This window comes from Cydia strobilella, chromosome 10 (genome assembly GCF_947568885.1).
Source record: "Cydia strobilella chromosome 10, ilCydStro3.1, whole genome shotgun sequence".
Lineage (NCBI taxonomy): Eukaryota > Metazoa > Arthropoda > Insecta > Lepidoptera > Tortricidae > Cydia > Cydia strobilella.
In genome coordinates this window covers 5,635,121-5,652,593 of record NC_086050.1, presented here as the reverse complement: position 1 = coordinate 5,652,593, position 17,473 = coordinate 5,635,121, and the positions used below count along the sequence as shown (strand labels likewise).

General features: G+C 37.8%; 2 protein-coding genes across 4 annotated transcripts in view; both read right to left on the bottom strand.

Annotated features, from left to right (window-relative positions):
• Window positions 1-17,473, bottom strand: part of LOC134744624 (serum response factor homolog) — a 278,373-nt gene that overhangs the window by 253,002 nt on the left and 7,898 nt on the right. The window lies entirely within an intron of this gene.
• LOC134744681 (transmembrane emp24 domain-containing protein eca) overlaps window positions 15,711-17,473 on the bottom strand; it is a 351,400-nt gene continuing 349,637 nt past the window's right edge. Inside the window, exon 5 of the mRNA XM_063678588.1 lies at window positions 15,711-15,721. The gene's annotated coding sequence lies outside the window, so the exon portion shown is untranslated. The remainder of the gene's footprint in view (window positions 15,722-17,473) is intronic.

Genomic DNA, 17,473 nt, shown 5'->3' with positions numbered 1-17,473 from the left:
AATCTAATAAGATAGAAAATGAGAAAAATGGCTATATGATAAGATTATTGTGTCAAAAAACCCCGAATAGCAACAAGTATTAAAATGATAGCAGCCCTGCATGCTGCGCCTGCACAGGCGATGAAACCGGCACTTTTTGCCGACCACGAGATCAGATACAGAATCCGATGGCACGATAACTAATAGCTCTATAAACAAGATGATCGCCTAGTTAGCGCTGGGAAAACGTGCGACGGATGTATGAAATGCCTGTAGTATGGATGAGTTGGTACAATTAAATGATGTCTAGCATTTTTGAAGCGAGTTAGGTGGGTATAAAAAGTCGAGACATGACATGGCTATAATGTACGTATATGTGTGTTAACAATGGTGCAAACAATTGTTTTCATATAAACTACCATTAGGTAAGGGATGGTTAATGGCAACTACAAAATTTACGAAAATGTCATACATGTAATATTTGTCATAAGCTGACATCTCAGACCTTTTTAAATGGGTATATGCAACTTCATTTAGGCATACGACTACGACTTAAAGTGAACATTTCCATACATATATGACCAGAACTGTAGGAAAACAGCGTTTTATTATAAAGAGTGAAATAGAAAATTCCTGAATCATATATACTAGCTAGTGAAAGATGGATTCTTGAAAAAGGAAAACGAACGCGATTGCGACAGTTAGTCGGATACCAATGAAAAATTTTATCTTACAAAATCAACAAAATTAAGTATAAACAATAGTTCATAGTAAACATTCTTAAAACACCGTAAAGCAAAATAAGCGCAGTCATTTTAGCTTAAGCCGTTAAGCTAAAATGACGAAAGACGAGCAATATTGCTAAAGCTAGAATCTATTTTACATTATGATCCCAGCCACGACAATAGACATTATCGAAGATCGTGAGAAACACCGAAAGAAACTAAATTGCGCCTCTTAAAAAAATTAAATATAAAATTCGCGAGAAGAAATTTTAAACGGTTCACTGACAATGAAAAACGTCTGTCAGAAACTTCACACATGAATTACCTCTTTTGATTTGCAAAAAGTGTTAATACTAACGTTTATTTATGAACATAAAGTACCTGATGTTTGTATTTAATACCGGCCTTTTCTACTGGACGTTAGGTATGTTTATTACCACAGTTTTTGTGCCTGATTTACGGTTTCATTAGATTATTGTGATGTGATCTGTGACTTCGTCCTTCAGTTTTTTCGCGTCCCTAAACGTTGTCAGATATTCACATAATCTTTTATTCCACCCAAAGACCTTATGTAAGAAACATAAACTTCAAAATGCAGGTTCCTGTCACCAATGGTTGATGTTGTGCATGGCCTGTCACTCCAATCAGTAAGGCAGTTTGTCAATCACAGTATTGTTTGGCTTAACATCAAAATCTGAAAGCGGAAAATCTTACGAACGATTTTTATTCCACAAGCATTGTTTTGTAGGCCGCTACAATGCCGGCCAATTTATTAGTCAATGGCAGTGAATCCGACGAAGGGCGCCAGTGATGTACGCGCTCAGAAATTAATGGAAAGCATTTAGGACAAGGCATTACACATCGCGACATTTCAGCGGCAAGTGCTACATGCGTTGCCGAAAAAACTAATTGCGACTACAATGAGCACAAAGCCACCGCTTTTCCCACGACGCATCGCGCGTGCGTACCGATCATTGCGCGCGAGCCCGTCTTTTATTGCCAAAAATTAATGTCCGGTAAGCAGACCATAATTACAACTCTGGCTTGTTAAACTCAGCCCGTCACACTAACAGTCACCGTTCCGAGAACCCCAAACCAGAAAACGAATACACGTAATAACCGACTAATAATAATACAATATTAAGAATATGAGGATTCCCGTATCGCCAGCGCCATCAGCGCTTTACGACCTTTTAATGTTATTGGTTAATACAGCCTTTTTACCAGTTTTTTTAACAACTTCATAGTAGCCATCATCATCAGGATACAGGTATTTTTATCACATTTAGCGGGCTCCTGTAAATCACCATTAAAGTTGACCGTATCAATATTTTCATTCGCAGCATTAACAGGCAGATGCGCGATAGTAATGCGCATTAAAACTGTACACTTTTAGGGTTCCGTACCCAAAAGGTAAAAACGGGACCCTATTACTAAGACTCCGCTGTCCGTACGTCTGTCTGTCTGTTCGTCTGTCACCATGCTGTATCTCATGAACCGTGATGGCTAGACAGTTGACATTTTCACAGATGATGTATTTCTGTTGCCGCTATAACAACAAATACTAAAAACAGAATAAAATAAATATTTAATTGGAAAACAAACGTTATTTTTTTGTCGTTTTTTGCGTAGTGGTACGGAACTCTTCGTGCGCGAGTCCGACTCGCACTTGGCCGATTTTTTTGTTTAACGAGGAAGACATTGTTAAGTGTTATAGTTAAGGAAGCCTACGATCTTCGGGAACTGCGTCGAACATTATCCGCCACACATTAGTATCAAGAACTTGTTAACATTCATTATGAGCACGCTCGGACAAGAATATTAAAATCGTTATTAAAAGATCTCCGTGCGAGCAAATATTTAATGTAACCGAGAAACTGGAGGAGTAGCTTCTACAAGGTAAATCATTAATGAGCGTCAGACGATGCTTGACTGTGCGTCTACGTGTAATGGGCCTGAAGCGGGATGGCGTTTATATCATCAAGTCCCTGGTCTATTTAGCTAGTCCACTTTCACTGTAGCCCGAGGTGTCAGTGGTGTTACCTATTATCGCTCAGTGGCGAGACAGCGCAATTCCTATGGAAATGAGCTATGGACTCAGCTGGGTTATGGGACAGGTTGCCGGTGACGGTACAAGGCTAAATGCCCGCCATTAAAATTTATTAGTTTTCAGGAAACACCGGTTGCAACAGGATTATGTGTGGCGAATTTTATATGAATCAATTGAGATTTAATTAGAGATAAATTGTCAACGTCATCGCACATCACAATATCTTCATTAAATATAATGAAGGCGGCATTATTAAAACTGAAAGGTTATTTCGTAGAATGAGATGACTTCGGAATAGTACTACTATTAACTAAGGTTATTTTCAAATATGTTGATCAAACGGATATGTGAAAGAACATACATACATACATACATATAATCACGCCTATTTCCCGGAGGGGTAGGCAGAGACCACGGATTTCCACTTGCTACGATCCTGACATACCTCTTTCGCTTCCTTCACTTTCATAACATTCCTCATACACGCTCGCTGGTTTAGGGTGCTCTTGACCTGGCCTTTCTTCAGGATTTCCCCGATCTGATCAGAGAAAGTCCGCCGAGGTCTGCCCCTTCCAACTCCCGTTTCTACCTCTCCCTTATACACTCTCTTTGTTAGCCTTCTTTCACTCATTCTTTCCACGTGTCCAAACCATCTCAACATACCTTTCTCAATTTTTGTCACTACATCTTCGCTCAGGCCACACTTTTCCCTTATCACACTGTTCCTAATTCTATCTTGTAATCTCACACCACACACACTTCTCAACGCTCTCATTTCCACTGCATTCACTTGGCTCTGATGCCTCTTCTGCCATACCCAACTTTCGCTACCATACATAAGTGTAGGCACCAGCACCCCTCTATGCACAGCCAACCGTGCCTTTTGCGACACCTTCTGGCTGCTCATAAAAGCGTTAAGTGCCCCATTCACGCGATTTCCAGCACTCACTCTCCTTTCAATATCTTTATCATGCTTACCGTTCCTAGTGAATAATGTTCCCAGATACACAAACTCTTTCACTTGTTCTACTCTTTCTTGACCAATCAAAATTTCACAGTTTGTCATATATTCCTCCTTTTCAAATACCATAACTTTCGTCTTACTTACATTTATTTTCATTCCTTTCCTTTCAAAAGATCCATGCATTCTAGTTACCATCTCCTGCAACTCTTCACCCGATGACGCTAGCAATACCAGGTCATCAGCGTAAAGAAGACATTTGACGGGTAACCCACTAATTCTCAGCCCACATTCATCATTTCTCAAATCATGCAAACTACTGTCCATGAACAGATTAAACAGCCACGGTGACGCTACACACCCCTGCCTAACACCCTTTTCGATGCTAAACCACTCAGTGTACGACCCGTTTATCCTCACACAAGCACTGGAATCCTCATAGAGCGATTTCAGTGCCTGAATGAGACGGCCGCTCAATCCATGCACCGACAGTACCGAGTACAAAGTGATGTGAAAGAACATGGGTCAAAATCATATAAAAATAATAAATACAAATAAAAAAATCAATTATCCATATATATCTATATATATACACGGTGTAACATGAGGAAACCGAATAATTTTAACAGCATATTCCTGATCATATTTAAACACTAAAATGTCCTATAAACTTTTCTGTAATTCTCCTAGTTTCAGAGTTAAGAGGCCGTAGTCGATTTAGGAGCAAAAATGTAAAATTGATAGATTTAGTCGTTGAAATTATACACGTTTGGTTACGTAATATCTAAATAACAAGTATTGGTTTCTATTAGCACGTCTTCTCATCTTGCCTTTTAATAATGAGGTTGCGACCGTGCGTCACCGGTAATATATGAAGAGAAGTGGCAGTTTTTAAAAATTCACCAAAAAAATTTGGTGGTAAATTATACAAAATGATGTATAAAAATAGTTTCAGCAAATGTTGTAGATTGTTTAAGTATCAAAATTACGTTGAAATTAAGTCGATTTTCAGAGAAATTGTCACTTGTTTTGAAGTAATTTCTGGAGAAAATTGATTTCGTCTAACTTTCATTTACACTACTTCAAAGTCATAATAATAAAACTGTAGCCTGATAAACGTCAAGTACAGGATATGTGTAATACAAAATTACCATGTTTAGCTGTCCAAACTTTACGAAATTTACAAATAAGAGCGACAAAATCAGTGCTTTTCGCGCGTTTACCTAAACGTCCATCAGAAAAGCAAACATTACTAATTTAGTGAGTCTGTTTTAAAAAAATTGATCTGATAAAAGGTAAGATAAGAAGACGTGCTATTTAATAGAAACCAGTACTTGTTATTTCAATTAGTTAACAAAAGGTGTACAATTTCACCGACTAAATCTATCAATTTTACATTTTTGCGACTAAAATCGACACCGGCCTCTTAATACCAATAAAAAAAAAAAACAAGTTTTATATTGTTACATAGTGCAAAACGCATTTTTGATGGCGATGTTGCGACTATGAGACGTAGTATAAGTATCCTTATTGATAGATGTCAAAAAGTGACAAGTAGTAACACTGTAAAAACTAGGTTTTACGAAAAAAAATACATATACTTTTTATGTACAAATACATTTAAAAAATCTAAAAAAAGCAAAAAAAAATATATTTTTTTTGCGAATTTGACCTAAACTTATTACATTTTTTCCTTCTTTTGGCCTCAGAAAGGCGTGGTTAAAATCTTTCGGCTTCCTCGTGAACACCTTGTATAGGTTCATATTTTGATAGTAAATTTACTGTGATTACAAAATATGTACCCCTCTATCCTCTATATTCTCTTTGGTAATAGGAATGTTGCTTTAAAACAATTCAAAGTCTATCTATTTTCAAGCAAGCCCCATTTTTTCTAAAGTTAGTAATTACATTTAGCGGTTTGTATTTAGCGTTATCGTTTTCTAAAATCAGAAGAGCGTTGAACCTTTAAGAGCACGTGGTGTATCCGATAAGGGAAGGAAACCCCAAAAACAGGTTATGAGAGGCCAGGTTGCCATATTTGTGAGCCGACTGGATTAGTCGTAAAAGGTTTAAACTGGCCGAGACCGTCTTTTGCCTACCTGAGCGGCCACGTGCCTTTATTTGTTCGCTACGTCACTGCCTCCTTATGGGGGATCCTTTTGACATTAAGGTCAGCAAGCTCTCTTGAGAATGTTACGTATTGTGTAATGTACTTTTATATCAGGGATAGTCGTAGTAGAAATGAAGTCAATTTGCATGATTTAGTGGGATATTTCAATACAAGGATCACTCTGCTTCTCAAACTGAACTGTTTTACTTTTGGTCTACAACTTTTTATTATTACTAGATATAAAAAGTATACCTAATTTCTCAGGGATGGAAAACTTTAACAAGAAATAGGGTAAAAATATCAGTCATTAGAGTTTTGAATGATTCACGGTTAGTTTCACTAGACTTATATTGACTGGGATATAGACCGTGATTACCTTTTGTATTATTTATGAGTAAATAATACAAAAGTATTATGTAATAATACAAAAGTAGAGTGTATTATTTATAATAAATAATACAAAAGGTAATCACGGTCTATATCCCGGTCAATATAAGTCTAATATCAGTCATTATAGCGTAATAGGAATGTGTTTATTCTTTTAATTATTACAATCATATTTAATTTCTAGTTACTGATAACAGCCCCTGTTTTCAAGGTTAGAGACCTACAAGAACCATCTGAAAAGCAAGGATTTACCTTAATTTTAACAACGGCACCGCGTAAGAATTAAAATTGTCCTTGTTGGAATGCGAAGTGGCCATGGTTTCTTATAACGAGTCCAAGTGTCGTCACCAAATCGATTATTTCCACACGTTTCACATGTAATTGAATTAAGAAATCCGCAGCTCACACTTCTGGTTCTCGGTCCGGCTCCTGGGAGTCAATTCTGACTGACATTCAATTATTTGATTAACTTGAAATTTTGCATGCAAGCGTACTTTAAATGATAATTGACACGAAGCATATTTTCAAAATTAAAAACTCGGCAGAGTGCAAAATAAACGGTTTAACGGAATTTTTAAACATGCAAAATATGAGAGCATCATCGTGATAGTAGTCAGCGAACTGCATTTTTAACACTTAAGACAACTTTTTACGCAACTTGAGAATTAACAACATTACCGTAAATCAAGAATACTACACCAGAGGGGGTTGCCGATCCTTCGTGGCCATTAAAACGATTGCGATGTTCGAGTAATGATGGAAAAGTGAAAGTATTGAACAGGCTTCGTTATCTTACTACAGCCTGCGAAGCTACTACTTTAATTACGATTTTAACTGGCTACTTCAAAAAGAAAACCTCACGTCATTTTGCAGCCAGTCAAGTCATATCTTCATTCTTTTGTTCTTTCATATGAAAGGAATAAGAGGTACAATCGGTAAAAGGGCGGTTAGTGGGTTGTAAATATAAAATGGCAAAGCGGCTTGTTTGTTTTGAGAGCTCGTCAGAAGCGAAAACTTGATTACGGGAAAAAAGCAATAATTCAGTGCGAACCAGTCGCTTCCTCGGATAGCGGGCCGCATGTAAATGGCTTTGTGCGATAAGTGTCCGAAGACACCAGTGATTTTTTTTATTTTATAATCGCCCTTTTTAATGGAGTAGCTGACGAAAGCTTAGGTCGTGAATTTTAAAGAGAAACCATGCATTTTAATCAGAAAGTAGCCTTGTATTCAAATGCTGTGTAAGACAAGGATGAACGATCTGATAATGGAGAACATGTCAGTAGAGAGTTAGACGGTCGTCACACTGCTCCGCATCTCGCAGCGGCGTCCGTTGATGCGTTTTTTAAATTTGTATGTAGAATCTTGATTTTGTATAGAAAAATCGCATGGTACAACACACTGGGTCCGCCTCGACGCGCGGAGGAGCGAGACGCACAAAGACTCGCGCGCTCGGACGGAGACGCGGTGCGTGCCGCAGGGTATGTCACACCGACCTCCGCAGTGCCGTACGAATTTTAGTGCAAAAAGGACGTAGGCGCAATGGATATCGACGTCAATAAGTTTATTTTTGAAATTGAAAGTCGCCCAGCAATTTGGAATATGAAATGCGACGAATATAGTGACCGTGTGCAAAAAGCATGACAATGGGAGGAAGTAGTGAATATATTCACCGGTCCAGATATCTCAAATCTGCTTAGCAAATAATCAAATGACGCGGTTGTCATACGGGTGCAATTAAAAAAAATCTTCGTGTTGCCTTAAATCTTGGTAATCTCTAGCAAAAGACCCGTTTATAGGTCTGGTTTGTAAATAGGGATGTACCCAGTATCTTCTGCGTTTCATGACTCGATTGTACAAAAACCAAACTGAAAGTATCACTGCAGCGTTCTGAATAAGTTCCGTTTCGCAGCTCCGGACGGAGATGCGGAGAAAACTCGGACGTTGGTGCGTTGTCCCCGCATGCGAGTCCGTTGCTCCGCGTCTCGCAACGAGACGCGGCGGTAGTGTGACAACCACCTTAACGAAGTGTTTTTGCGACGACTGCCATAGTGCGCAAGATATTTGAACTGAATTACGAAACTTCGATGAATAAATGTGCAGAATGTAGACAATTTTCAAGCGTAAGCTACGTTATGGTATTTGAGGAAACGTCTAAACCTTCGTCCTTCAGTACCTAATAGATAATGTGACATTTCGAAGCAACATCGTAATTTAATAAACCAACTTAAACAACGGTTATAACACCACAGCAGGTCTAACCAATGTTTAATCAATTGAGAGTTAACAGGTAATTATAAAGGATCGCGCCAAAGTGAATGTTGTTTTCGACGTAAACGAGACTGAAATTGTCACGCGTCTAATGTTACCATGATTATTTATTAAAATTACGTTTTTATGGCTAAGTATACAGAAAATACTTAGATCGAACAGTATTCGTAGAAATTCAAAGTCTTTTAGGCCGTCAAAAGCTATTTTGCAATTTTACACTTGGGTATAATATTCCAGAAAATAAAATTTGGCCAGTTTTAGCTATAAAAACGTAGGAAAACTTAAAGTTTAAAAATATCGAAATTACATTTCATGTCACAGTCAGGGGTTTTTGCGAATTATTTGTTTTGTTTTTTTTTCTATGAAAAACTGGCAACACTGCGTAATCGCAGGAGCTGGCGACGGCGCGGCGATCGGGCTTGCGCGCGCGGCGCCGATTAGTTTAAACGCCGCTTAGACAATAATTACCAAGGTGCTAGCATGGCGCACGCAATTGGCGACACCATACGCGTATCGCACTGAATCCCAATTGTTTCTATCTTGTTTATGATGATGATACGGTTAAATAAAACACTCAAGAACTCGTCTTCGAAGGTGATAAAGAATCCCGCCTTACCTAAGGAAACGTCCTTAAAATAAAATATAAACTCAAGACTTACTAAGAAGGAAGTATGATAGTGCCCAAAAACATCCTTCCCTCCCTTTACCCCTTAGAATATATTTGTTACAACATATTTTAAAAGTAAACTCATGTCGGTTATCAACATAAAGCAATTTATTTGACTGAAATTTTAAATTTTGGACATCGTCGATAAGAGACGTCGTGATAAGATTGTCTTAAAATCGAAGGCATCTTGTACTACTTACATACTCATAAAACTCAAGTTCTTATTACGTACTAGTAATGTTACTTTTAAAGGTAACTTTCATTGTTTTCTCCCACTATAATATCCTTAGTAACCATTTAGATTATCCAGAAAACAAAACCGGGTAATAATTAAGTGGATTTTATAAGCTCGTTTTCCTGACTTCCATTATTACAAAATTTTCATCTTTACACTATAAAATTTAACCAAATCGTATTATGCATGCTAGCACTTTGAACTGGGTCCACTTTCTGTGTACCTAATACCAGTAGTTCACTGCGCTATAACATTTTCTATCGCATTAATACCTTATTAAAAGTTTTAAAGTTAATAAAAAAAATATGTTCAAAGTTTAATTGAATGGCGCTTGAGTGCTTGTATTTAACACAATCATCATAACTATAATGGATGTGAACATCACTTAATTGCCACGGTTTTATAATAAGATTGAAAATGAAAAACCACCACACATAAAAGTAAGGTGTTCCAAATGGCAAAAAGGTAAAAAAGATCGACACGGCTATTATCAATATGATGACTAACAAGACTTAAGGCTTAATTTGGCTAATAAGAAATTCGAAGCTACCAGTAATTATTATTCACGCCCACGTCCATTTAAGCATACCGAACATTGTAACCCTGAACGGTCTTCTAAGCGTGAACAGGTGAACTTCAAATCTAATCTTAAACTTGGAGCAAACATGGTTATGTTTATGTTGCATATCGCCATCGCCTTCGTTTGCTGTGTGCACATGCACAGACACATCACAGAAGAACATTTTTGTAATGTTTTGCCAATAGGTACATTTTGCAAAATATGTTTCAGTAACAGTGTTTAGTCTCCACAGTCATTTTTCATTACTATTACTTTATCACTCGCGTCAATCAGACAATCGAGTTTAGATTTAAGTCTTTACACATGCTAGGCTCCAGACACCATGCAAATGCGCTATCAATAGCTGTGATAATTACATGCCCAGCCCGTTGCCAGCTTCATTCATAAACAACCGAGATTACTTTATGAATGAGTGGCCGTGCCCTTAATATATTGTCGCCCGACTTCCATAGTTTCCTGTTCGCCTATTACCATTTATCGAATGTTGTCCGCGCAGGCTATCATTTTGACCGACCTTGAATCATGAATTTCATTGAGAACATTATTGCAGGTACAAGTAGTAGTTGTACATCGTATGGAGTCCACAGCGCCTCGTAAATTGCATTCTTATACTAGGTAGCGAGAACATGAATTTAATAAATATATTAACGTTCAATTCATTAACGGACGCGAAAAAACAAACATAACTCAACACGCTATTACAGAGCTTATGAACATAAACCTGTACGGCTGTTAATAATTCTTACCTTAATGGTCTCTCATTGCTGAATAAATTTTAGCGCTAAATAAACAAGCGTTATCTATGATCTGCACAATGCTGGTCCAGGGCACAGCGTCTGAGACGCCGCCTCCTCGATACCATCACGCCGATACGCATCAAGGAAGACCAGTTGTCAATACATTTCACCTGCGCCGGACCCGGCTGATGGCTGTCGGTGGCTCGAACCCGTTCCCATGAATTGTGTTGCGCGAGACATTTTTATACCTCTGTCCGACAAGACGTACTCCTTGCTTACATGTTAATGTATTGACCACCGGCCCCAGTTTTATGTCGGGCGCTCGGGCGCCGGCCGGCCTCGTCGATCGAAAATCTAATTCAATTTGACGTCGCGGCAATACAATCGAGAGACGGACGGCGGCAGCGGGCCGCGTTAAATGCTAATTCCTTCCCTATCCTATGCAAATTAACAACATAGCCACTAAATAGCATTAAGCCCGAACAGGGGAATATTCCGCTAACCTTATTTACGGACAATTCAGACGTCTCCAACAAACACAGGTGGTCCCAATAAAAGGTTCGGAAGCCAGCGCCTCTGAGGATGCCGCCTCCCTAAAAGGATAATAATACGTCGTTTCCGAGCCCGAGTCGAGAATCCCCTGGACCCGGGAGAAATGTAAATTGTCGTGCCACCTGACAAATAGCTTAATTAACGACTAACACGCGACACGAGAATTATTGCGATTATTCGAATGGTTCATTACAGCGCATCGCACGGCGCCCGCGCCTGCACAATTAAGTGCTAGTTTATACCCAACTCAATGCTTAAGTCTTTTCTCTAATTATGTATGAAGTAGCACGCGGCAGTGTCTCAATATCACCTCCGATTTAATTCTCTCCGCAAAAAGCTTTATTTCTCTGAATACAATGAACAAAAGATACTAGAGGAAACTTATGATACGGCCTAAGTAGCCCACATGCGGTAATTTAACGAAGGTATTAAATCTCAAGGTTGGAGGAGTTAGGTTGGTTTTTTCGCAATGTTGTGGGTCGGTAGGCGTGTGGTGGGCGCGCGCACGTGTCGAGGCTGAGGTTTGTGACGCGACTGCGCGCGTGGGACGCCGTAGCTCCACTGAGGACACGGATGGGTGCCTCTGTGCATCACAATCCTCGCAATATTTACTTTTATGTCATTTAGGTATAACATAGGACCATTCCAATTTCATGTCAACTTCTTCAGTTCTAAGTACTTTTTCGTCTATGCTAGTTGCTTTACGAGAATGTTGTTGTTGAAACTGTTTGAATTTCAATACTCTTAAGCAATGATGATAGAAAATGGTCTGTGCTTCACTCAGGAATCAAGAATTGTATGTAGTAGTCCTCAAACTGTCAAGCACGCCGATTTCCAGGAATCCAGTTCGATATCAACGGTCCACATCTATCAACACATCGACAGCCCTAAAAACCTTTCAAACTCAACACCTCACTCCGAACAAAAACCCTCTCAATCGCGGCGGAACCTCACCAAAATCCAGTTCCATTCCAATATATAGCGGAATCCGCCAAAATCAACAATGGACACAAAAACCTGGTATTGTCCAATTGCATGGTAACGATGCCAAAACCCACGCTTTCCCACCGAAATCCGGGATCGTTTGCTTTTTTCCGCCTGATTAAAAAATGTCTCGTTGTGCTTACGAATGGCAATCAAATAAAAACCTACAAAGCGATGTTTTATGTATGAAATTCCCGGTTTCTATACATAATGTATGGGGCGGCCGCTGCGCTTGGAAATTTGACAAAACTGCCGGACTCTATGGCAGTTCGGTCCTTTTTTTGGCTTTTGGTGATAAGATCTGAACTGATTAAAGTTTTTTGACCTCTTCTTTTCGTAATAGACGAGAAATAAACGGATCTTTTTTAGGGTTCCGTACCTCAAAAGGAAAAAACGGATCACTCGTGCGTCTGTCTGTCTGTCTGTCTGTCCGTCTGTCACAGCCTATTTTCTCTGTAACTACTGGCCCAATTTAGTTAAAATTTAGTACACGTATATAAGTTTGTGACCCAAAGACGGACATGTAACGTAAACAAATGAATTTTAAACACCGCACTTTTGGGGGGTAAATGAGAAAACTAAAAAATTAAGTTTTTCAAACTATATCGTGTTACATTTCAAATGAAAGAGCTCATTGTGAGAATCTTAAATATATTTTTTTAATAATTTTAGGACAAACAGTTTAGAAGTTATTCAAGAAAATAGGCAAAAAAATGACCATCCCCCCCCCCTTTATCTCCGAAACTACTGGGTCTAAAATTTTGAAAAAAATACACAATATAGATCTTTACCTATAAATCACAGGAAAACCTATTAGAAATGTGCAGTCAAGCGTGAATCGGACTTAGTTACTTAGTTTTTGATCCGACCCCTACGGGTTTTTAAAGACATTTCACTCACGTCTCACATAAAAAATACGTTGTTTAAATTGTGTAATGTACGGAACCCTTGGAACGCGAGTCCGACTCGCACTTGGCCGGTTTTATTTAACTATGAAATGATGTTATTACGAGACGCATTTGTAACATTATATAGGTATATAATTAAAGATAGAGAAACATTGAATGTAAATAGTGCAGATCAATTCATAAGAACTGGCAATATATTTATAAATTGCGAATCATATTTCTACATTTGTTAATCAAATAAATAATATCTACTTTGTTATTCGATGTAATTAATATTAAATACTACCAATTTTCTCATAATGTCAATAATAAATATAGTAGACAGACGGTCGCTATAAAGCTCGTGTAAGCTTAGTATTAAATATAACACTAAATTGTGTTAAATTATATTCTTACTCATAAATTCTCACAATAATTGCCTAGTAAATGGTTATTGCAATGATGATCGGTCATGAACTCATGACAATTAATAAGTATCTTGGGTTTAGTAAATGTTGGATTATTTTTTAAGTCGTTAATAACAACGCTAACAAGGTAAGGTGCTATGCAGTATCCGTTTTATGCTTATATTTATTATAATCGCGTGTTATTTTGGTTTTCATTTTAATGATGCAAGTCTTTTAATTTTAAAATAGTGCAACAAGTTTTACGTATGTGATCACACTATACCTAATCGTAATAAATCGCTAAAATTTTATTGGATGTGGAGTTTTACAGTTATCTGCTGGTTATTTTAATTTGTCTATCGATTGTAGTTGGTACAAGTTACAACATGCCTTATTTTCTTTTAACTAAAAATGTGAGTAAAGTATCTGGTTCGTTTACTTCACGTACCTATTCGAACAATGTAAGCTTCAATTACCTACTGAACAATCTTGTCTCTACCGCTAAAATTACGCGGTAAAAATTCAATTTACCACAGCAACTAACTCCAAAAAAAAAACCGATAGCAAAATCTATAGAATCTACAGGGCGCGAACAGCTGCCTATTTCGATCCAACAGGTCGGCCGTTCGTTACGCAGGTGTGTGAAGGGTGCTTAAGGGTGCGCTAAATTTATTGCGCGAGAGACTGCAGTGTGTGTAGCGCTTATTGCTCGATGCTTTATGGGTCTCGCAATGAGATGAAACTAGTTTTAACTGTAATCGACTGGAAAAGAGTTTGCTACAGGTCAAGATTACTTGAAACATGCTATAGACCGTTTAAGTCAATTTTGTCGCGCGATTATCATCGTCGACTTGATAATGATAAAAAGAAGATGTCAAAGCTGCAATTTAAGTTTGACGAGATGATGCAACTTTGTATTGTTTCGATTGCGTGATTAGTAATTAAATGTAATAATTGTAGAAAGATGCTTATCGGCCTGAAAAAAGTTAATGCGATTGATCTATGATTGATCTAATAATTTTCATGAGTAATGTTAATTTTAAAGCAAAAACACCTACACGAATTCAGACAATTCGTAAACTATTGACAGCATAGAGGTCGCCTAAAGGAACACAAAGAAACGCAACTAAAGTAATTAACGATCATTAACAACATAAATTGACAAAAGACCAATTAGAAGACAATCCAAATTTAATGCAAGAACCACTACCGAGTATCATTAAAAAGTACGATGAAAAAAGTTAACCTTTATTAACGTTCACTTAGCGAACGATGAAGAAATTCAAACTATTCCAATTACAATTTCAAATTGTCCTGGAACTTATGAAGTTGACGATATTAAAACGTCAGCGACCGAATTTGAAATTTAAATCGAAAAAGCTGCTTGGAACCAATATTTATCACTTCAATTAAGGGTTTCAGTTGGTTTTTTAACCACCAAGTTGAGGTTCTAGGATACTGACGAATATAGCCTGTCAAACAACTTTGTCAGTAGAAAAAGGCGTGAAATTCACTGTTTCTATGGAACGATTACCATTTTTTTAATTATTTAAATTTACACCTACATTTTTTAAATTTTGCCGCTTTTTCTACTGACAGAAATGGCATGACAAACAGTTGGAATTTTTCAAAGTGTCTAGTCTAACAAATGTTACTTTAGGATCTTTTTCAATAATTTGGACATGTTAGTTTTCTTAACTCGATATACATTCATCGAAATGCCTACGGTACTTTTGACCTACGAGTACCTATTTCTCTTATCTCTACACGTATGCAACCAACTGTACTGCGCGAGTCTTATATGTAGCTAGTTAAAAATAGGTACTGTTTAAGTAAATTAGCGTAAAAGTACGCCTAAGCGGACAAACTTATATACCTATTTCACACCCCAACCAAGTAAAAAGGATGAGAATTTTGATTCTCATCCTCAGAGCAAAACAATTTGTTGTTTTGCTCTGAACTCTTGTCAAGATCGCCCACACTTGTCAAGATCGTGACAGTTTTTTTCAGACACGAACTTATCAAATTTAATGACAAAGGTGTTAACATCAGGTGCCCGCGCTATTCAATTAACTACCCGTTTAAAATACAGTAAAGTCAGGTGACTATTACTATGTTAGTATCCATTTCGTTCATGCCTCCGGCGGCATACTTTAACTTTTAAAGACCTTCACAACCACAAGCTATAAGTACTGCAAAACGGGGTCCCTTTGATTCCCATAAAGTTTTGTCATAATGTATTTTTTGTCATATTGTCATAAGTCCTAAAACTGAAACAGTTACCTTTTTAGGATTTTCGTAAGGTTATCCTATAGATAAGTTAGGTTAGGTTTGTTTCATGGCAATCCTGAAAAGTTACGCGTTTCTGAACCAAACAAATTATGACCAACGAAAATGCGGATACATTATGAGTTATGTTATGACTTAAAACGACCCCTGCAAAACTGGAGACGCGTGACATCGCGATTTTTGTAGCACGAATATCACGAAAGATGACATTTTAGCTTCGACATTCGGTGACATTACCATCTATCACAAAGTTAGTGATGGTCACAAGATGTCACATTAAATAAAGTCGAAATAGCCACTGCGGCGTTGCAGTTACTTTACTTAAAACCCCGCCTACACGAATAGGTATGCTAATCTTGACATTGGTTTGATAAGACGTCCGTCAAAATGGTCACAATAATGGCGTTTTTCTTTTGTTACACAATTTTGTATTGTATCAAGATTCTATCATTCTATTTTATTTAAATGCAATATCAATATTGCTCCGACATGTTTTGGTTCGACAATGTTTAGACTAAACTTATTATTTTGTAGTGTTCTCTTACAGTTAAAATCCCAATAAAAGTAGGTAGCATTATTTATGTGTGTAAAATTAGGTTCTTGACGGAATCTATATACCGATTCCAATAATACTTTTTTCAGTTGACTTTCATACGTAATATAATAATATTTCGGAAAATAGATATATAGTGATGGGAAATCATCAAATAACTGTCAAAATAAAGTAGGACGTCATCCAGCGATGTATCAACATTCCTACGCTAATGTCCCTGTACCTCTACAACGCAATCGTGCACATACTTGTGTTTTATGTAGAGTTTTCTCGAAAAACCTCGCCATAAACATTCTGGTCGTGAGTCTCGAAAACTCTTTGATATAGACCGACGACTAACGAACCGCGCGGCCGATAAATCGGCCGATTAGTCCGACGGCACCGGGACAGACTGTCGATCTTCCAGACTAATCAGTTTAACTATTGACAATGACAACTTGTCAGCTGGGGCGTAAGGATTTGCAATGCAATTGATAGCCGTAAGTTACGGTAGCTTTCTCACGTTTGATTTGGTTGGGAAAACAAAAGAATCAAATTTAAATTGATATGTGGTTACACTGCGGATTGGCAGCGCGAAGTACTAGGCTTGCATGATAGTGAGGCGTTCGAACAAGGTGTTGGGAGGCGGGCCAAAGCGCCAGACATTCCCTTCTCATCGGCCAATTATGCTTGACCTTCTATACCCCGCGGACGCAACCTAACTCCACGCGTTCGGTAGTCAAATTACGGGTCGCGTCAACTTGGACGCTCAGCACAACCTATCGTATTGTCATGAACTCCTGGTACTTTGGTCGGTTAAACAGTCGCGTTTGGTATTCTCATTAAAGTTCAACCAAACTGTTTTGCAACATTCGTTGACACCTCACAAGTCGCCGATGTTATCTGTCATTACAACATATCTTCAAAACCTATTTCTTAATTGGTGACCGCAAAGTAGGTATATATTTTAATTAAATGTGGATTGAATTTGGAAAAGTAATTTAATTTTTATCCTTCTTTAGCCCTACTTACATTGCGTCAATCTTAACGTCACTAGTGTCATTGACACAAATGACCGGAGTCAAAGTTTGAGTAAACGGCGATAGATGGCATTAAACATAAA